This window comes from Haplochromis burtoni, unplaced genomic scaffold (assembly GCF_018398535.1).
Source record: "Haplochromis burtoni strain Fernald_Lab_line unplaced genomic scaffold, NCSU_Asbu1 Contig_78, whole genome shotgun sequence".
Taxonomy (NCBI): Eukaryota; Metazoa; Chordata; class Actinopteri; order Cichliformes; family Cichlidae; genus Haplochromis; species Haplochromis burtoni.
Genome location: NW_024582439.1, coordinates 113,012 through 136,560, shown reverse-complemented (window position 1 = coordinate 136,560; position 23,549 = coordinate 113,012). Strand labels below are relative to the sequence as shown.

The 23,549-nt window shown below is 38.7% G+C and overlaps 1 protein-coding gene across 1 annotated transcript in view; it reads right to left on the bottom strand.

Moving 5' to 3' along the window:
• The window catches only part of LOC102306697 (zinc finger protein GLIS1), a 64,392-nt gene extending 43,933 nt beyond the window's left edge, over positions 1–20,459 (bottom strand). The window contains exon 1 of the mRNA XM_005924537.2: positions 20,205–20,459. The gene's annotated coding sequence lies outside the window, so the exon portion shown is untranslated. The remainder of the gene's footprint in view (positions 1–20,204) is intronic.
• Positions 20,460–23,549: the final 3,090 nt, after the last annotated feature.

Below are 23,549 nucleotides of genomic sequence, written 5' to 3'. Positions count from 1 at the left end.
AAAAAAAAACTTTAATGAATCCCTTTTAATGAGCTAGTGAAAAAGTTCATTTTCTGAAATAAATACTTTTTTTGCTGGTCAACTTATAGCCAATTGCAGAAAAAATCTAGACATAAATTTTTATTCCAGGTTTATTCTTGACTGATCTTTTGAATTCTGTATAAGAAAGCATATTAAATGTAATGTTATTAAAAATGTATTGCTACTTTAGCAATACTGCTCAGGCAGTTCAGCTAACCTCAATTGCCAGCTCACATCACCTGAAGGTTCAGCCAATACCCTTTTATTCATCCAGTTTCCTAGCTCCTATAGGGTTCACTGATTAAGCTGCAGATAGTCTTGCAAGCCACTTTGCAACCCACCTCTATCTTTTGTGCTCTGACTTAATCATTGCCAGTTTTGTTGTCAGTGATCTCTGTTCTGTTCCATGCTGGGTCATGGGTAACAGAGCCAAGCTGCTAAATATACATTCGTGCACATTAGTGGAATTTATTGGGTCCTCAAATAAGCACATTTACAGATACCTCACAAAATGTTTATGGTAAACAGTAGCAGAGAAATTGTGACGATGCTTTTTTGATGCTCAAACGCATGAATCCAGATCCAACAGCAAACACAAGCTTCAATTTACTACTGTAAGCTCATGATTTCACAAACATGAAATGTACTTACTTTGAAATCTGAGTTCTGCAGCTCCACCGAACCTCAGTGTTTATTTGCCGATTTACCCCAGAAGACAGAAAAGAAAACTACCTGCTGTGCTGATATATCTACCGCTAAGAGACCAACTGGCACCTTTTGCATATATATTAACAGTGACAAATGTTCATCATCATCCTCAGCAAGACTCCCATCAGAAGACACATAGAGGGCAGTAATAAATTCCTATAAATGTGCTTTGGATCACAGTCTTGCATGCTGGGGGACAGAGTTTTTGTAAAAGTGAATAAAAATATGAGCACAATCTTCTGCTTCTGTTCTGCACTAAACTCTAAAAATGTCCCATCTGTACAAGCTGTCAAACTGATTCAGCTTCAACAGGAGAACGATTTATTTTCACTGAGGGAAGACTCCTGAGCTGAAGCTGCTGACCTGACACTGCAGGGCTGAATACAGAGACACGTTGTTGTGATTAGAGGTGTACGTTACCCTTTTCCAAAACCAAGAACCAAGTACCCAATGCTGAGAAAAGTCTTAAATATTTTTAAACACAATTTGCTGTTGGCCATCACGAGCTATGAACTTAAACACTGACGTAACTAAAAATGTTCAAATGTGAGTTAGAACAAAAATAGTTTGGAGTGTCAAGATAAACATTCACAGGAACTTGTGTCCTACATTAAAATCCCACTAAACTCTGATGGGATTTTATTCAGAAGTAACTAAATATCAGCACAGAAAAGAGGACAAAAAAGCAAGATGCCAAAAGTCTAAAACTGTATCAGATTTTTCTAAAAAAAAAAATCGGAGCGCACACATAAAGATCAGAGTTTGTAAAGAGGGAAAAAAAGAAAAATCAAAAGAAGAGAAACCCTTTAAGAGCAAAGCACTCTTCGTGCTAAGAGTGCCACAACAATCCAGCAACAACTAACTAATCATCAAGTGTGAACACGTGTTTAACAGCTTGGCAGTTTGATGATCTGGAGCATTCAGGTGTGTTAACACAATGACAAAGTAGTCCCAGAAATGGATGTCCCAGCAAATTGACCCCAAAGTCAGACCGCTCAGTGAAATTGCACAGTGCACAGTGGTGGAGGGGCAATAATTTGGGTTTGTTTTATTGCGCGACACGGGGATGTCGCAGTCACAGAGTCCACCGTGAACTCTTCTGTATACCAAATTATTCTAGAGTCAAATGTGAAGCCATAAACAAATGCCTGCAAACTTCAATAAACTGAAGCAACGTCGTTAGAAAGAATGGGCAAAAAATGCTCCAAAATGATGTGGAGGAAGTAAAGTCACACAGAAAAACATTCACGGGGCGTTTGATCATAATTATGTAAGTGACATGACTGAGATATGACAAAAGTTTATCTAAACTGCAAAATAAATGAGTATTACAAAAAAAAGAAAGAAATCAAGAAATTACAGAAACAATAAACACAGAATCTTGTGACAGTGTATCTACATGTACAAAAATACGAACAAAACTCTGGTTGTCATTATTTTTAGTGGTTCCACTGCGCTTTATGTTTTTATTGATGACAGACTGGATGCTGGTCACGAACCAATTATAGTTACCATCTTTCAAGACCTGCAATGTTCATTCTTCAGCCTGTTTTTCATTTTCCAATGTTGTGTGAGTAAGAGTGCTTTAAGCTTCAGTTAGTCAATGTGACAGACGTGCTGTGGGAAGTTTCAGTACAAGTGGAGAACAGAATAGAACCAGGCTGCACAAATGATTACTGAAATAGATACTAGTGTCTTTATCGTGACATTACAAGACACCAGAGGTACAACATCAGTTCTTGTAAGTCCATGTGTTTCTGGTAAGATTGTTTTCATGCCAATACTGTGTAGTCTGAACCCTTCATTATGGAAATTTTATGTATTAAGCATTGCATCAGTTGCTGACTGAATTTGCCAGTGTTTTTTCAGGTGGAAATTTAAAAAAAGGAAAATAGCCCAGAGCTTGAGAAGTTAACCACAACCACAATTGTTCCCAAACCTAACCAAACCTTAGCCACTGTGTTGTCACACATGAAAACATGTTACAAGAACTGTGTTTTGGAGGTTTGGGAAAGCACAGACTGCTGAGGTTTTCTGCCAAATATGGGCATCATGTCAAGAAAATATCCTGCTGAAGGCCTATGCTGTACTTGGATTTTAGCATGAAGACTGAACGACACGTGAACACTTCACAAAAAATTCTACTGCGAATTAAAGAGCTTTGTGTTGACCGAGAGCTCAAATGGAAAGTCAGACATAACTAGAAGATGAAGCAGGTGCAAAAACACCTGTGGATGGTATGGCCATGCCAAAGTTCCAGTCTGGGGACATCAATGCCACTGATGAGGACCACATGGCTGAGAGTTGGCACCTCGTTTCTGAACCTGTCTGCTCTGTGCGCCAGTCAGCTTCTCGCAGCCAGTTCTGTGTGAAAAAGGTGCTGAATACATTTATTCCACGCAAGTATAAATCCCTACGGCATCCGTGTCAGCTCAATAAAAGAGGGCAATGTGAAGCTGCAACACTGCCATGACAAAAATCAGTGGTGATGCCAGTTAAGACGCTCAGTCATGTCTATATTTGCAAGCATTGCTGAAAGCAAGGCTAGTTCTGGTAACAAAAAACACCAATGCCTGCAGCACAGCTTGAAACTGAAGGAAAGAATGCAAAGCTGCAATACAAGACCCCAACAGAGGACCCGATTAGTCTTCCATCCCCACAAATATAGACTCTGCAGCTGGAAGGAAAAACAGAGACCATCCATCAAAAAATAAAGATCCAGGTAAGTGTTATTTAAAACAGATATGCCCTCAAGGCTGGGATTGGTTACAGTGGCCGTGAAAGCTCAACAGCTTAGAACAGACATGCAAAAAGACAAAACAAGTGATGTTTAACAACAATGTAAATAAAATACAGAAATGAGCTGCAAATAACAGACTGAACAATGACAGATGGCATGTGCAACGGATAAGCACTCTGGTTGTTAACCAGGTGACTCGTCAAAGAAGCCTGTGCGTTGTGGTAGAAAATGAACTTTATGTGCATTTATTTTAATGTTCTTATTACATAATACATCTAGAAGATTATGCCTCTAAAAATTAAAAATCGTAGTTGACTTATATTTGGTTGCTTTTTCATTCAAGGTTGAGCAATACAGTGCACATTTTTACCATGAAACTTAGTAGAGGAGATGCAGAGACGACCATCTGTTTTACAGTTGATGAGCCCAAAGGCTGTGAAGACAACATTTTAGATCAGGAAAGCAAGCACGATCATAGTCATTGTTTTTTTTTTAAACAATCATCCTCATCTTGTTTTTTTATTGGTTTTCTTGTTTTTTCACACTTGCAGTATCATGCTCTGTTAATTTGTGTCGGAGGTTCGTTTCTGTAACATCCTCAAGCGATCCCTGCAAAACTTTCTCATTACCCACCTTGTCACCACATTTGTCTCTGTTGCCTTTATCTTAACCAAAAATGAATTTTCAAATTGAAGCCTTGCCATATTGACACTCTGACACTGTGGATGATGCACACTTGGACTTCACTAAACACTGGAAGTGGTGTACTTTTGCACAAGAAGATGGCCTCGAAGTGGATTCAAGTCTAATTCAAATCAGACATGTTTATTTTCTCTTTATAGGCGCAGGAACAAAACTTTTTGACCACACCTGGCATGACTATAGATGTGTGCTATGAAATCATCTGGAATAGTTATAGGCCTGCAGTTCAAATCAATGTTCCAAATAGAAAATACATATAACTAATCATAAAACTGACTTTGTTTAGCCCCAAGCACACAAGGCTGGACACTAATCGCCGACATGCATGTGCGAACTACTTACTGAAATGTAGTGAAACTGTTAAAAGTGGGACACAAACCAAAAACAGAGACTGATTGCTTTCAAAGTAAATGTTCCACCTTCTGAAATGTGTTAAATACAACTGTAAGGCACAATTTTTACTCTGAAAGCAAATAATCTCCATATCTGGTTTAACTTGCACTTTTTCAAGTCATTACCACTCAACTAGTAATTGTCAGCTGTTTGCAGACGAGCTGGTGACAGCCAATGTTTTTACAGATGTAGGACCTTTAGTTGTTTTGTTTGTTTGTTTGTTTTAAGAGAAATATATACCGAGCCTAAAAACTGATCTTACTTGTGTGGCTAAATCTATCACAAGGCCTCACTGGGTCACCAGTATAGCTTCAATTGTTTTAATAAACTGAGTTTTGATGATGTGAAACAGAGGGAGAAAATATCAACATTTGTTTTCCACTTATTTTGATGCAGTGTTTCTGCTCTAATAATTCTGTTTTTGTTAGTGATTCTTGCTGGTTGTAGACTTTGCAACGGTGCTCTTGTTGAACTTCACATAAAAGCTAAGTAACTAATATCCATCATCTGTGCTGGTAACTCAAACTTAACTATATAATCACCTGCAGCTGGTCTGAAGTTGAGATGCTTTAACGAAGTCTTGGCTGGTTTCCTGCGAGTGTTTCAGCTCAGTGTGCTGTGACCCCATTTGCCTCGAGTCTCTGACGTGATGACTGTGGCTGGTGAAAATCTGACTCACTGGTAAAATCCCCTCCCTTATTTTGATATATTCAGTCACTTTTATCATTAGTATTTAACACTCCCAATTCCCTAACACCCCAGTCCAGTTAAGTTGTGTGAGCGAAACCAAAAAATTGTTTGATTTCGAGACGCAGTTCGGGTCAAAGTAAGCTCACTGGGAGCAGGTGAATGATTCACTCTGGTATTGCAGAACATGAGGATTTGCTCTTGGGTCACAATTCATGCATGCCATCTTAATAAAAGGTTTAAATTACTGTTGACTTTATTCACAGTAATCCTTCCTCTGCACTGAGACATTTAATAGCCCAGATAGGGATTTTAGAAATGTGCAATTTATTGAAACTCCAAACTAAAGTCTATTTTACTGGATGAGCAGGAGGGATTTTGTCCTTTTGTTTCATTTTGAATTACATATCTGCACATAGAAATGACCTATTTCAGTTTTCTATGAGAAACACACACACACACACACACACACACACACACACACACACACTATGGTTGTGATCAAAATCGCTCTGCAGTTCAACAAAAAATTTGCTTCACTAAGTGTTTTTATAATAACGTAGCAGTGAGTGACATTAGAAAAGCTAAAACATGAGAAGAGAACTGCATGTTTGAGGCGTGAAGACGTAAAATCAGCACACTTTCCACTGTTTCCTCTGTGCAGAAGTAGGGGATGCACCAGCAAAGGGGAAAACCAAAGGAGGAGAAAAATTCAAACAAGAAATGATTTTATTTACTTTGTTTATCTAATTTATTTGAAGTTGTTTGTTCTTTCATTGCAGAGCTGCTTTCTGTCATGTGCTGTCACTGTAGTTTTGCTCCTCTGTTTTGATTTTGTTTTAAGTAGTAAAACCTTTCAAATAAACACTATTTACACATTAAAAAGATTGAGAATTTGTCTTTTGGTGTGTTTTCAAGAACAACAAGAGGGTACATTTTGGTGTTGTAAATGACTCCCAAGTGGCCCGTTACTGGTGGAGACAAGCTTTTCCATGATCTCATTGCATTATACAATTTACTGTAATATCTGTTGCAGATTTAGAAAACACCATGTAGCACTGTCGACTTTGTATGAAAGATGGAAAAAGCTCTAAATCTGCATTCCCACTAATGACCAGCAGTGTGAGACTGGCCTCGTTCACCATTTTCAAGTCTTAAAATTCAACATGAGGTGCAATTTGTAAATTATAGTCCTCGACAGACTACAGGAGGAGATGCTGTCCATCGATCATCTAGTGTCAAAAAACCAAGATGATGCTGGCCAAATAGAAGATGGAATTGGCAACAGATGATGCTACATTGACTAAATCCATCTTTTATAAATAGGGTTTGCTTAACACTTGTAATTATTAGTACGTTCAGTTGGTTGTGATTTCACAGATTAACAAAAGCAGATATTACGTTTTGTAGTGAGGTGAAGCTGAGTATAATCAAAGGAACAAAAATCATAGTTTTGAGTAGCTCATAATTGTAAGAAACTTGCTCATATGTGAGAAATGACTACAATGATATAGGCTTTAGAGTCAAGCTATTACCTGACAATGTAAACTTTAAGTCCAAAAGTACCAAAGTCCAGAGTCCATATAAAATATGCGATGAGCTGAGCCAGGTTAGGTTTTGAAAACCAGACACCATAAGCATAGGATGGATTTGACGGTGAAACTGAGGTAAAGTACATACTCCTAAGGCAACAACTTATCAAACACAAAGTAGGCCCAACCCAGCGTCATTCTTTTGTATCCTTCTGGAGATTACACACCAAACATGTTGAAAAAGCAAAACTGACATGAAATTCAGAATGTTTCCACTGCAAACTTGCAGCTTGTAATTAGTGTAACATTATATTCAGAAAAAAATCATTCACCATCAAACATGAGCTTTATAAATAAAAAGGAAGAAACAAGGATTCTGTGTTCAATTCAATTAAATGCTTAATTGTCCAACAAGGGGAAATTAGTTTAGCAGCAAGAGCAACAATAAGAATAAACAAAACAATAAAAAGTTCTTGTTCTTCAAAGTCATGTTACCAAACCAAGCAGTGATACAGAAAGAAATAACAGATTCAATAAAAGGTCTGTAAAACAAAGACAACATTTCAGAAGAGACATTAAAAGATCCCATTTACCTGAAAAAGAATCTGTCTATAGGTTCATCCAGTTATCAAGACTCCAGGAGAGGAAGTTGCATCACGACTGCTGCATGTCAGTGGGGCAGATTGAGTGCTTGTTGGCAGATATGGGAACGCATTTGAGGAAGCAGGTAAATAATTTCAGAGAGTCTAGCAGCGTCTAGCTGCGTGTCTCAGGTAGAATAGCATTGTTTTACTATTTGATCTGAATGGTCAGATCTGTTAGTTCACATTTAAAAATAAAACATAACCCAGCAAAATTATGTGGTTGGTTTGAACAGCTGTGAATGATGAGTGAGAAAAATATTTTTAATGGTAAATGGCCTGTATTTGTATAGCGCTTTTACTAGTCCCCCCTAGGGACCCCAAAGCGCTTTACACACCCAGTCATCCACCCATTCACACACACATTCACACACTGGTGGAGGCAAGCTACAGTTGTAGCCACAGCTGCCCTGGGGCAGACTGACAGAAGCGAGGCTACCATATCGTGCCATCGGCACTTCTGGCCCACACCAGTAGGCGGTAGGTGAAGTCTTGCCCAGGGACACAACGACTGAGACTGTCTGAGCCGGGAACCTTCCGATTACAAGGCAAACTCCCAACTCTTGAGCCACGATCGCCCCATGCATGAAACATTTGCACAAAGTTTTGCACTTGTGTGTAAAGGCCTTAATGGGGTCCATAACTTACTAAAGGAACTTCAATTCAATAAGACTTGAAACAGCAACTGAAACCATAAACTCAATAGGAAAGTGAATACTTAGGTGATCAAAGCAGAGAGCCTAGGGGTCATTTTCCCATAGACTTTAATGCAAACATTTGGCTGCCAGAGGAGTCACCCGCTGCTTTCCATCAAAAATATTTTAAGTTATAAGCACTTTCATAATGACTTTTATGTGCAGGGTATGTTTTTTGGTTTTGAAAAGACTATAGCAATGCTTCTTGCGGCAAAATCCATTTTCCCCACTTGTGAATTGCACTCATGTCAACAAGCAAGACATAATTAAGTGATTTTCCTTAAAGCTGCGATATATCCGACTTGGCGCACAACATATGGAAGTATCGGCAGAAGTAAGCAAACACTAATACTTTATACTTGCAACTCTGCAATAAAAAACCCCTCAAAGTTATTACACTGGGTTCAAGTTACACTCACACACAGTAGCTATTAATAGCAATTTATTATGGGTCTCCTCTGTGACCAAAACAAATCCAAGTGCAACGCGAGAATGTGAAAAGACAGCAGAAATCTGCAGTGATGAGTGAGAATCAGCAGCACAAGTGGACTGGCAGCCAACAATCCAGAGTTTCCTAATGACATGAACACAGCATTATATTATCATGCAATTCCTGTTCGACGCAAGACCTTAAGCAATCTGTAAATTTTTTCTTAGGCAAGTGTTGAGATATGCCATTTCAGCTCTCAGCATCTGCGACACCAATTCAGATTTCATTTTTCTTCCTTCGCTTTTAAACTCAAACCATAAAAAAATACGTGGGTCTCTGCCTTTCCCTCCATCACCGCTCACCTATGCTGCTCCGGCCTCCCCTCTTGGCAAACCTAAACCTTTACAAGCAGGTGTGGATCTGTGAGAAACTTTGTTTTAGTGCAGATGGCAGGAAATTCCAGTGAAATGACAGCGGCTCAGTCTAAACCACAAGTTGTTGTGAGCAGCACTCATGGACCAGATAGAGCAGGGCCAGCAGCAGCAGCGCCTATGGACCAAACTTGGACTCCTGGCCTGCCAGCGCCTTGAAATATGAGTAGCTTCACGAGGCGTCTGTTAAAACTCTTCTGCAATGGACTTATTCCTGGTATGGTGGGTACTGACTGACTCCAGTGTGTCTTTCCAAACAAATTTTGGGTGGTATTTGGTCTGAGCAACCCTGTGAAAACAGATTATGTTTTACATCTAGTGGTTTATTGTAGCCGATGTTTGGTGAACCATCAGTATTTCAGCCAGTAGATCAGTCAGGGCAGCATCAAGCAACACTTTCCAGCCCTTCATGCAAGGCTCCTCCACATGATGTCATGGGAGAATTAGCGAGTGAAGAAGCCGCACATCCAACACTACAAAGCCGGGAATTTAAAGTTTGTTTTTATATAAATCTTGTTACATTGACTATATTGTTAATAATGTAATCTATTACAGTTAGCTGAATAAACAGTTTGACAAAGTTATGCGGTCGTGTTTAGGACAGCCTCAGTTTCACTGGCATCTTCTTGTCCTTGAACACTTTAGTTTCCCTTTCAGTGGCTTTAACGTTGGTAAAATCAGCCAATTCATCAGTGACTGACAGTGTCAGCATGTTCCAGCTGTTCATTGCACTGATATGATAATTACACAGAGGTTTTCTGGAGTGCCACATTTGCCTCATATGATTTATATTTTTGCATGAGATACCCCACTTGATCCACACCTAATTTTCTGTTTTTTGGGGGTTTTTTTGTTTTTTTAATCCTGTCATCAAGTGGAAATATTCAACATGTTTTCCACAAAGTTTTAGCCCGACAAATTTTGTATCTTTGGAAATGTTGGAATGTGAAGAACAATTTAAAATGTTGTATTTTTTCTGCCTTGGGACAAATTTCACCACAAGCTTGTTATATTGTTAACTCAATGCAATCAGTCATTCAGTACCTCATGTATCAACTGGAGGTGTTCCTGAGATTTATTTTTCTTTGCTGTAGGAATCTGACCAACTTTCCATTAACATGTAAAACGTTCCTTGTGCTGCCATGTAGTTGATATTTTTTTAAAAGCAGCAAAGTACGTGAACATTAAAATGGGACTTATTATTCTCATTTCCAACTTCACAGTTCAAAATAATCCTTGATTTTTGTATTTTATTGGATGTTGGCACAGCCTCTCAGTTCATCCATTCTCTGAAATAAGTTGTTGTACTGATCAGAAGGTTGGTGGTTCGATCCCCCACCACTCTCCAATGCACCCATTGGACTATAAATGTGTGTGAATGTTAGATAGAAAGCACTTAAGCATTAAAAAAGTGCCTGTGTGTATGAGGTGCTTAGAGTAGAACAGCAGTATGTAAGATCGAGTCCATTTAATCTGATATCAGTGACAGTAGCCAACAGCACAAATGCTGTTTCCTGCAAGATGTAACCTTTGATAGAAAGCTGAGTTTTTTTCCCCCCTATATCATCATACATATAATTCCCTCAAATTACCTTAAAATGTTGTGATATAATTTTGAAGCTGTATCACCCACCTCTACACTGAATTACAGTTCAAGTTACATTTCACTGTAATTCTGCATGCTTTGTAGCTGTGCACGGCTATTTTATCTAACGTGTGCTATCAAAATTCTATTTAAATATACTCTGACACCAGATGCTTTTGCCCAGTACATGCTTCTGTGTGTGTGTGTGTGTGTGTGTGTGTGTGTCAAAAACAAAGAAAGTGAATACAGAAGTTGTAGAACTAATGAGCAATAAATCGTAGTGTGAGCTAGGAAAACATACACAATCAATAAAAGGAAGGAAGTCAGAAGTGTTTACAGCTGTTTAAAATGGCAACACTAAGACAGAATGAAAAGCCAGCAATCATAAAATGAAGAAAGCCACAATGGAGGCATCCAGAGATAATGGTGAATTTTCTGGAAGAGAATCATAGTGTTGGGCTTGATTGTTCGCATTGAAAATGACAGAAATAATTGCGTAACATCTGAAAGAGAGCTGAGAGAGAAGCCGGGTTTATTTCTTAGCTCTGCACAGCTTGCTAATCACAGCGTGATTATCAGCTTCAGAAAGTTACAGAAATGACAGGAAACGAGCAACTTTGATTAGATGTCGGTAAGGTCCATGTGTGCGAAACCATTTGAAACTATACACAGCCTCACTGTGGAGGTAAGGGTTTAATGACCTTCTACCTTTATCAGACCTAACATAGAGGTGATGGTCTTAAGCCTTAGAGTGGAAGCTTCACACAGTAATTACAATATGTGGAGAAAATAGAACTTTCTCAGTTGCATCAAAGAAAGAAATGCATGCATGCGTCTACTTCCACATATGGAAGTGAACGTATTACTGAGCACACTGTTAGAACAACAACAACTTTCCCCAAAGGAGTGAAAGTTTGAGTCATATCTCTCTACCTTATTCACTCTCTTGCACTTGGATGCTGAGGAGTGAATATGGCACAGTCACGCAAGAAAGGGGGGAGGAAAAAAAAGCACATCAAAATACTCATTAAAGTAATGCTTTTAACAAGCTCCAGGACACAATCTTAACTGTACTCTGAGTATTCATTTCAAAACAACTCTCACCAACCCTCTTCTTTGTAAGCATCAGTGAAAACTCATGTTTTACTTCAACATTTCTCCCTGCAGTTCCAGCAGACCCTACGCCACCTTTGAAACACTCCTTTTTTCTTTCTTTAAAAAAATAAAAATTAAAAATAAACACAGAAATGTAAATTGATTTCCTTCTGGGAGTAGATGAAAGCTGCATATGTCGCTCTGCAGATTCTTCAAGCCATCATTAATTTTGACAGATCTCTTTAATTTAACTGCTATATTTGTTATGCTTGTATGTTAGTCTTAGGAGGTTCCCAGTAATAATATTTGAACTTTATTGCAACAACTCCCTCTGCATTGAGTCTGTTACTCTCTTTAGTGCACACGTCCCAACACAAACTAATGCAAAAAACAGCACATGATGTTGCTACTGGCAGTGGCTACATGCTCTGTAAGAAGTATACTTTTAATTTAACATAATAATTTTGTCATTTTTCTAGGACAGTTCCTCTTTGTTGCCGAGTTATTTACCAATCTGTTTGCTGGCACATTGTTTATTGCTGCTGCATTGATTTAATCACTTTCTGCTCTGCTCTCTTGCTGCTTCTGCTCCAACCTCCTGCTGAAGACCCCATGGGAAATAAACCAATTAGCTTTATTCTGTTATCCTTTATGAATGTGTGTTCATCTTCAAAACTGTACTGTAACAAAAGACAACAGAGCTTTAAAATATGGGACATGTTCTTAATATACCCTAAACTGCACTTGCTGATATTTTTTTCATATGTAAAAATGGAAGAGGTCTCCCACAGAGGATTACTGCCAGCTCTGCCTTTACCCAACAGCTTTGATCAGTTAGATCAATCATTGTTTTGGTTTTACGGCCTACGGATGTATTATTTTGGTTTACTTTGACCACCACTCAATGACCACTCAATGCATTTAGGCATGAACACATGGTCAAGACAACCTCCTGAAGTTCAAACCGAGCATCAAACCGAGGAAGAAGGGTGATTTCAGTGAGTTTGAACGTGACAGGATTGTTGGTGGCAGACAGGCTGGTCTGTGCATTTCAGAAACTGCTGGTCTTTGGGGATTTTCCCACATAGTCAGCTCTAGGTTTTACAAAGAAGGGTCCAAAAATGAAAAAAATATCCAGTGAGCAGCAGTTCTGAGTGAGAATGCATTGTTGATGTCAGAGGAGAATAGGCACAGTCTTTCAGGTTGTTAGAAATGCAAGAGTAACTCAAATAAATTCTTTACAACCAAGGTATGCAAAAGATCACCTCTGAATGCACAACATGTCAAACCTGCATATAAGCTGCAGCAGCAGAAGACCACACCAGAGCAAAATTGGACAACAAAAGACTAAAAAACATTCCCTCATCTGATAAGTCTCAATTTCTGAGGCAAAATTCAGATGGTAGGGTCAGAATTAGGTCCCAACAACATGAACGCATGGGTCTATTCCACCTTGTAGCAATAGTGCAGGTTGGTGGTGAGGGTATAATGATGTGTGGGGTATTTTCTGGGGGGCCCTTAGTACCAGCTGAGCATCGTTTAAACAACGCAGCTTAAGGCTGGGTGATATATCGAGTTTTAAATATATCAATATATTTTTATACGAGATATCAGATGTGACAATATTGTTTATATTGATGTAGTCTATGTTACGTTATAATTATACTTGTGGAGCTGCAAGTTTGCCTCTTTTTCGTCCACTTTTGTCTCTACGCAACGTTACTCTGCCTCGCCTCTCCTTCACTGAACACAACTCCCCCTCCCCCATCGCTTCACCTGCAGGCAACGACAAGATGGACACGGCAGCTATCAAAGAGGAGCTGGTTGGTAAAAAGAAAACATTTGGAGATTACCATTTTAGTGTGGCCAGCGTTATCTTAGTGCGGTTAGCTCATTAACGCATTGACGCCGTGCATGACGTTTCTCCTCAACTTTTTACTGGTTCGACGCCGATGGAAGCTTATTTCCACCACTGAGAAGAGAAAAAAATGGTGCTGGCTAGCAAAGCCACTTTGAAATTTTGGCTTATTTCAACATAATACCTTGAAATTTTATGGCACTACTTATTTTCTCAGAAGTCCCCTATGACTGAGACAACTAAGCGGGGTCCATCTATGTCCTTACCCTCACCTATGGTCACAAGCTTTGGGTAGTGACTGAAAAAAAATTAGATTGCATATACAATTGGTAGAAATGAAAGAGTGGCTGGCCTTTCCCTTAGAGACAGGGTTAGGAGTTTTACCACCCGAGGGGCTCCAAGTAGAACTGCTACTGTTCCACATCGAAAGAAGCCAGCGGAAGTGGTTCAAACATCTTGCAAGGATGCCTCGTGGGTGAGGGCATGTCCCACCAGAATAAGGAGGCCCCGGGAAAGACCCAGCCAACAGTGGGGTGTTCCACCAAAGCTGGAAGAGGTAGCTGAGAAGCAGGAAGTCTGGCTGTCCTTGCTTAGGCTGCTGCCCCCATGATAATGGATTTTCTAAGACGTTTGACTTTGTAAGACAAACTTTTCAGATAATTAACTGAAATTTTTACTTCTGGATGGCAAAAAGAAAAACATTTCAGTTTCCACAGAAATATAGTTAGTAATAATTTCTTACTCTACTTGTGTTTTTAAATGGTAGCTTAAAAAGCTACTGGGTGCATTATTGCCACCTTTTAACTTTAGTAATATGTGAAGCCTAGATTATACTCTGTTGTGGACATGGACAGCTGGAGACTCGATGGCGCATCAGTCTTTGAAGTCCACTTGAAGTTTGCTGCCTGGGTGCAACCATAGTTGGTGCACTGTGATGTACATTCTGCGCGGACCACCAACCCACCAACTCCAACTATCTCCAAACTCCAAAATTTACATGACTGGGACCCCAGCGGACTATATAGACCACAGCAGACTCATAGATATGGAAAGCATAAACCCTGCTTTACAGCTTACCAGCTGCTGAGGGGGAAAGGGTTGTACCTGTATCAGTATCTCTTGTACGCCACTACATTTACACTATTTGCTTTATAATAAACCATATTTAAATACTGGGAACCAAATGAATTAAAAAAAAAGAAAAAAAGAAAAAGCTTTAATACACAATCCAGTATAGTGTCGAAAGTGATTAAGGCATCGTTTGAGATCATTCACTGTTGCTTTATCTCTTGTTCAAACATTGACATCTAATGCATTTAACTATTTAAGGTATCCAAGTTTCAATCAAGTCCAACACAAAATCAACAAAGCCCAAGGAGGAGCCTTTCCCTGCAACACAATCTGGATTCATTTCTAAACCAGAGACACTATAGATACATTCATACACTCCCGCACACATTTAATACATCTGTTTTCATGTGCTGTGAAAATAACCTTGAGCATGAATCTGGGATTTATAATTGTCATTTACAGATAAAGTACCCTCCTTGTATTAACTGGAATTCCTATAATCCCACTAATTCACTGGACTGCGCAAAGAAGAAAAGTTCTGGGAGTTGAAATAATTTCCCAAGTAAACATGATTTAAAAAGACATTAGCCCGCAGTTAATAAACACCAGAAACAATGTTGAAACAGTTACCTCGGATACTTGAAGCGAGTTGTATTACCCAGCTGTGTCACCCTTGGGTGTTGCAAAAGAGAACGCACCTCTGGCCAGGAATAATATTTCTGAACGAAACCAAAATGACTCTGTGCTTTTAGGGCAATAACTGTTAATGTCCGTGAAAGGTATGCAGGGGTTGGGCAGCTGAGAAAAACAAGTGACGACCCATTTCATCAACATGCTCTGTCATAAAACAACAGCTCGAACTAGCATGAGATCGGATGTGACAAATTCAGACTCCAGGCTGTTTTTTCAAAGATGTGGAAACAAATATTTATGTATGAAAAAGCAAATTAAATTCTTGCCTAACACTAATTCATCCCATATGACCCAGGGTTCGCTGCAGCTTTGAACTCTTAATTAAATACATTAGGTCATCCTTCCCTACGTAATGTAAACACAAGTATTAAGAGGTCTTTCGAAACAAAGCGTATGACTTTGAAAGACCTCTAATGGCCACCAGAGGGAATAGCATTAGCCTTTTTTTTTCCCCCAGCCAAAATCTGATCAGATTTTAGACAAATTTGAATCAGCAGGTTTTTCCCATCAGCTGGTTTTACACAAATTTAGAGAAGTGGGTGGAATATTAGATGATCAAAGGAGGAGCAGTAACTGACTGCATTACAACAAACTTATTTCAAGAATTTATTTGCGTTTACAGTTTTGAGGAGATTTTCAAGATCATTTGGGGAAAATGCCACATTAAAAGCAGCTTTGCACAATTTTGGCAACACTCTCCTAGATTGGTTTTCAATTATCTACGTTTTTTTAGCGATTGCCATTTTTCCAGTTGCTGCTTTTAGTTGTTGTGTTTATGTTTAATGTACTTTAGTACTGTTTGTATTAAAATGTTGCATCTTAAAAAGATAAACAAGGACGCATTCTGAATATTAGCTATACATCTTCTGACTTGGCTCAGAAATCAACAGCAGCACATCAGATAAACGAAACGTCAGATAAATAAGTAAACAAACATGCATGAATGCAACTTTTTCCAGTTCTGATACAACACTGACACCTTGACTGAGGGTTCAGTAAGACACACTATGTTACCATAAATGCAATAAAAGCTTCTCTAAAGCGTCAAACCAAACATAGCAATAGTGAAAGTTAGCAAGAGAGCGAAACTAACAAGGAAAGATTTGTCAGTGGAACTTTTCAGTTGTGTCAATTCACTTGACCTTACTTAGCTGACTTAACAGCTTGAGGTTAAATCCCAAAGTGCTGCAAACATACAAATAAAAGCTGTTGCTATAACAAGTGTGAAATAGCTCCAAACTAGCTGCTAGTTTCTACCATGTTGTAGCAGTGGTGTGGGAAGAGTGAAGGAGTAAAACACAGGACGTAATTAAACAGGTCCTGTTTTAAAGCAAGGGATCCGCTAAGTCTATTCTTGTGTTGGAGAACAGACACACAGGACACACAGGACTTAGTGTTTTGAGTTAAGATGTGACTAATGTGAGCTCACCTGGAAATCTACACACCTTTATATAAATAAAGGCTAAAGAACAAGAGTAGATCAACATCGGATCTTAATCCAAAGGCTAGATCGGTGAATCCCCTGTTGGAAAATCTGTCAGTGATGAACTTTTGAAACTGGCTGAGAACAATAAGGATGTCAAAGACGCAATCTAAAATCGTTAATGCATTTTTGCTTTGGGGAACCTTTTTCTTGCCTTTAACGTTATTTTTTTTAATATAAAAGGTCAGAAAATAGTAAAGATTGCATCAATATTTCCTGAATCCAAGAGCATCAGTTTAATTCTAAATCTAAGGGCAAAAGAAGAAAAGAAAATACAAAACTGATGGTGACAGCATTAATGACATGACATGACATGACATGAAGAATTGCCCAAGACTTCTGAAAATAATGATGTGTTGTAATTAAAAAGTTGTTTTTCAAGTGCATTAATCTCTGCTTGAGGTCTAACATTTAAAACAGCAGCATGAAGTCAGATATTATCACTAAAAAAGACAGTGAGCAAAGATAAGAACTCAAGTAATATATTTAAGAGGAAACTGTATTCTTTTTAAAAAACAAACCTTGCTGCATTATTAAACATCAAAAACCTGCAAATAAGTAATCTCCCTAACAAACGGAAAAACGAACCGAACCAATTCCATAACCCATTCAGCAGAGGTAATTAATGATGCCGCTAAACAATTCATTAACCAACATATTTTTCCAACTACAAAGCTTGTTGGTCTCTCAGTTCCTAAGGGAAATGATAACATTTCAATAAATACTGGGGATCAGAGGGGGCTTCTCAGGAACTGGGTTACAGCCATGTTGTAACCCAACATAGCTGGACTGGCCATCGGGCATACCGGGCATTTGCCCGGCGGGCCGATGGTGATTTTTCTTTTTTTTTTTTCCGTAACGGTATAAACACTGAAAGGTGGTGGATTGGCCAGATGAAGGGAGATGTGTAAAAATAACTCAGTTGTTTGGTGGTGGCTATTGCGGAGCTTCTACAGATTCAGTAACATTAGCAAGTGGTGGAGGCCAGCAGATGCAACACGCTGGCAGGTGGATGACGGAAAGGCAGGAGGAGCAGAGACCCAAGGCGGTGAACTGAACTTTAGGTAAGAAGTTATGACCTGCAGTCTATCTGGGTCAGATATAAACCAAGTTTAGGTGGAGTTTATTTTCGTTATGCTGACTTTTCACAGTCAGTTACAATAACTCGTACAGCGTACTAGCTAGCATGATGGAGTTTCTATACAGCTGGGCGGGTGCTATGATGTTATTGATGTTGAACTTGTTTTATCTTATTTTATTTATAAGGTTAGTTATTAGAGTTTTCAACCGTCCCGTAAAAAACGGAATCGTCTGGTATTCAGAGAAAATATTGCGCGTTTCGTATTGAGGTGAAAAGGAGCACAGTTTGTCCCGGACTTCAGCTACAATGAAAAAGACACAAAGCTGGAGTTATTCTGTCTTTGCTGCACAGCTGCCTCTTCTCTCATTCTCCCCCCTCCCTCTCCTGTTTCTACTTCAATAATGAAACTGATCAATGATCAGCTGATCGGCTTTTCTCTCATTTGTTTATTGCCCACTTTGCGCCAGAAAGAAGAAACCAGCGGATGTCGCACTAAACAACAGCAGCACGTTTAAGCTTGATCAGCTGTTGTTAGAATTTATTTATTATTCATTTCTAGTATCAGCTGATGTTTGCTGGAGCCACAGCTGTAAAGCTGCTGGTCATGATATCGGTTTGGTTATCTGGTGAGAGGGAAACATGAAGATGAAACCAGGAGATGTTCTTACTGGATCATCAGAGCTGAACAGGTGATGGAGAAACAGGTTTACCTTTTAGGTGACATGAATGAGTTGAAGGGAAGTTATGAACTGTTTCTGAGAGACAAATAACCCCAGGATCCTTTTTTTATGTAGCTGACAGCTGGTAACTGTGCAGGGGAAAGTTGTATTCTTTCTCACCTGTCTTTCTTTCTCCTTTCACTTTTTAAAGGTTGCCATGTTAGAAAAAATATTTTGCCCTGCCATGCTGTTTATTGATGTGGCAAATGAATGGTTTATGAAAATATATCTAAATCTGTCATCAGTAATCAGTAATGATCATGTCTCACCTCTAGTCTCCTCTGTCTTAATTTCAGGTTTTCACCATGTGTTCTAGATAGTTTAGGAGGTTAACTCGACCAAGCAGTCTACTTTCGGGTACAGTTTAGAATACCAGAATAGGGAGGATGGTGTAGGTTTAAGTTTATTAGACTGATACATATATACCAACAAGACAGTGCACATCACTGTGACAACAGCGTTTGTTTTCATTCAAAGGCTTTATGGTTTTTCCTATAATACCTGGTGGGCCGGTCTCTAGTCAAAATGCCCGGGCCGATTTTTTGCCCCAGTCCAGCCCTGTAACCCAATGACACATTTTGAATCTGCCGTTTACATTTTGAAAGCGGCAATAGTAAAACAATCCACTAAAACTGAAATGTTATTGTTATTTTCTCTCCCCGGTGAGAAGTTGAGGCGAACATACAGCACAACTGTCAGGCCAAACAAATACTTTAGGTAGAAACAAACCTTGGCTTGCTGCTGATTTCCCGCTCGTAGCACCATGGTCCATGTGAGAACTTGAACAAACAATCTGAGCATCTGGTGAAATAATCTGTGAGTCATCGGTGTTGACCAACAACCTGATCAACCTCCCAAAAGCATATTAAAGTAACTTAGTGGTTTCTGAAAAAGCCAAAAATCTTGTTTATTGCTCCTTTAAGAGTTACATATATAACATTAAATTAAGTTAATAAATTATCAGTGATTCCCCACCTCAATGTACATCTCAAAACCATCAATTCCCAGCACAAGCTGCATGTCAGTGACACCATAAGACTAATGATTAAAACAAGCCTCCTCATCGGTTTGCCTCTCAGTAAGCCAGATTTCCACCCCCCGCGCAGCACTTTTCATTCCAGCTACATTACATAAATCAGCAGACTGCAGAGGAGTGGAAAGGAAAAGTCCCATAAGTAACAGGAGGGAAACTATCACAGGGAACCATTTGGGCATGAGCTCACTATAGTGTATAGCTCTTAATTGCCTTACTCAAATGCTTGTTGCACAATCAGAATAAGTTCTTGTGTAATCCAAGATACGGAGGTAAGATTAGACCTGATAATAACATTTCTTGAGGACAGCGTGGAACTATTTTCTTCCACCCAGCGATGATTTTCCTCACTTATCATAAAACTCCTGACAGGTCACTGTACATTTGCATCCATCATACATCAGCTGGAGTCCATTTACAGAAACTCTTAGTTTTCTGTTTTTTTTGTTTTTTTTGTTTTTTTTTGGGTGGTGGGGGCTTCGTTAGGAGAAAACACATCATATTGTTTCAAACGTGCTAACGCGTTAAACTCCATGACAGCGAAAAAAATCGTGAAAAAAACGTCATAAAAGTGCAGTAAAGTCACATCAGGCCAGCTGTTCTTACCGTGTGGTGTCCCCTCATCAGCTTGTTGTCAGTAGGTCTTTGCCTCGCGCTGACTGCACGCGGATTGTACTTCCCACTGTCACTGCAGAGCTGTCGGCTCAAGAGCTGCAGCTGCCTAGCTGCCCGCGCGCGCACGCACGAACTCTCTCCCCTCGACGTGAGCTAATATACGTTCATCTGTAAGCATCTGTTACTGCTTTTAAAGCTCTTTCATAATGCTGCATATGAAGCGCTCGTTGAGTCTGTAGTGTTTTAACAGTGAGCAACGAAGTAAAAAAAAAAAAAAAGTTTAAAAAAACGACTTAGACCAGGGGCGTGTCCAGAGGGGGGGGGGGTATGTGGTGAGTCTAAATATGATTGGCCCCCAATCTGAGTTAGAGGGAAAATATTAATAAAACAGAGAAACGTTGAAGTGCTTTCATTTTATGTTATCCTTGCAGCCAGTATGTATGGAAGCTATGGAAGGACTGATTCTTATATAGCGCTTTTCTACTCTCCCAGAGTACTCAAAGCGCTCTATATAACATGCCACATTCACCCAATCACACAAGCACTTTCTCTGTACTTAATGCTTTCTAACTACATTCACACACATTCATACTCCGATGGATGCATCGGAGAGCAACTTGGGCTTGACATGCAGACTAGAGGAGCCAAGGATCAAACCACCAACCTTCCAATCAGTAGGTGACCTGCATTACCTCCTGATGTACAGCCACCCCATGCCCTCTGTGAGTCAGAATTTCAAGTTAGGTATTTCTAAAGAACTTGGATTTTTGTGTTGTTGAGTTGAAACTTTGAGATGATCACTCAAAAATGTCAACATCTAACATTCAAGCATTTATTTTTCATCAAAATAAACAAAAAAGTTGTTTTTTTTTAGAATATTTTTTTCTATTGTTGTTGGTTTAGAAACTAAAGTGAAAAAATAGAGATAAATCTTGAAGTACTATTTTGGGATAGTATTTTTGAAAGAAAAGTTGAAATAATATTTCAAGTTTAATCTCGAACAAGGGTGACAATTATTTTAACTTTTTTCTTGAAATGGCACTTTGATATTTATCTACAAAATAGATTTTAATCTCAAAAAGAATAATATTAATAAAATTTTATTGTGTGTGGGACAAATTTGGGCTACATCATTGTACCATACTGACCTACTTTATCTGCTCCTGTTTTTAGATATATAAGATAAGAAACTTTACACTGATTGGTAAAATCAGTTTGGGAGTTTGTTGGTGTGGTAAGGATGGAGTTCTTGTAAATAAATTGTCCCTTTTGGCTGATCAAGAACAAAAGGACCACCGTTTTATACTACACTCTCAGACTGCTGTAGCCTGTTTACATTATCTTCAGGTAAATTCACCTATATTTGCTCGTGGACAGTGGCTTTACATTTTAAAAGGAAAATACGAGAGCATTTCTTTTTTTTAGGATAAAAAACTGCCCAGGAGTGAGCTGTCTTGGTGGAAGCTTGCACCTTCTACATGTAATATGTTGTATGTGTGAAGTATTGAGTCTTTAGTCATAATTTGGGCATGTATATCACTATAGTCTAGCTATAATATACATAGATTTAAGGCATTTTTTTATATATATAGTCATCATTTAAATAGAACGTTTTAACCTTAGTAAACCACACATATGCCGGCTAGTTTCACGTCTGTAGATTTCATGGTTACTATGATTAAAGAAGCTTTAGGTATAATTCATAGTAAACTTACTTCAATCAAATTGGAACATTTGGTAGTTTTAACCAACCTCACAGGGCAAAATCTCTAAACTGTTAATGAGTACTGGGAAAAATGTTTTCCATACATACAAACTGTTTTTATCACTGTATGATTCTGATAGAAGTCCACTTTCTCATTGAAGAATGGCTATTTGATATGTTATCCTGGCGCTAAAGTCAATAGAAGGCATGTTGACTGTAAATCAGTTTATTGATTATTAGCACCTGCAGCACACGGGTCAGAGCAGGACGTTAAATCTAAAGCAGCTCCAGATGTGCTCTAAATAGTTTAAGCCTCTTAAGACAAATGCATCTGTAAAACTATAAGTATGCATAACAGAAAGTTTTATTACGGTTTTTCCCTGTACGGTTTACCACTTTTCCTATATTATAACTGAAAGAGACTTAATATTAAGTTCACATGGCTTCTCTTCACTTTATGATATTTGTATTTCCAGTGGTTTCCCTATAAATTGTGCTGAGTATGTTTGAGGTGTTTGGTGTTGACCTTACTTTCACCATATTCTGGTTTCTGCTCCGCACAGTTTCCTATATGGTGTCTCTGTCGCTGTCAGGTCTGCATGATTTATACCAGGGTGAAAATTGATGGCACACATTACCATCCCATCACTGCCAGCACTGACATGTAAACTCCCTGCTACTCCAACATTTGTACCAATCACGTCAATACTTGGACACACTGCATAACAGCGTGTCAAACATCTGTCTCGTCCTCACGCTCTTAAGACTTTCATAAATACACAAAAGAGGCAAACAAGCAGAAACCTTTCATCTGTGTACATGATCACACAGTGAAACTGCAAGTCAGAGTATGAGTTCTGATTTCTGAGAAGATGCACAGAGCTGTAAACAAGTCCTCTGGGATGGAGCTGCAAACAAAACCAGATGGGCAAAAACAATTCACAAAAGAACGTATTCTCCATGAAAATTTGGGACACAGGGGCTTCGCTGCTAACTAGATGCAGAAAGCAGCTGGTGTTAATCTCTCTTTTTGCCATCCCTTCTCTTTAAAGTCATTCAGAAATCTTTTGAAAATGAGAATTAAAGCATTTATTCAGGGTAAAACACAAGTGTTTTATCTGCAGCTCATTTTCATCTCAGAGCAAACAACAAATCACTGGAGATGATGGACTGATGTTCCAACTTGGAGAATTAAGTAGGTTCTCAAATTCACATGCTTTCAAAGCTTTTTCATTGTGGGATATTTGGTATTTTGCGATGAATATAAAAAGATATGCAGGCATTTTGACACTCTGCAACCAGCAATGACTTTAAAAAAAATCAAATTAATGTAATAAGAGCTCATCATTTAACTCAAATTGGTAAGTGTCTGTCCCATAAATTAAATAATCCCAGCATTTTTGGTATTTCAGATATTTGGTCCACTTTTACTATAAAAATATGCTGATATGCTATCACCTCTCAAGCCCTCTGGAGACACATAATGCATAGATTTTATAGAGCGTGACCTCAGCGATTTTCTTTCCTCTCTGTATTACTTGACTTTCTTTGTGTTGAGGACCTGTTTCTTCTACATCAGTGTTTTATGTTAAGTTATATATATATATATATATATATATATAACCAACCAT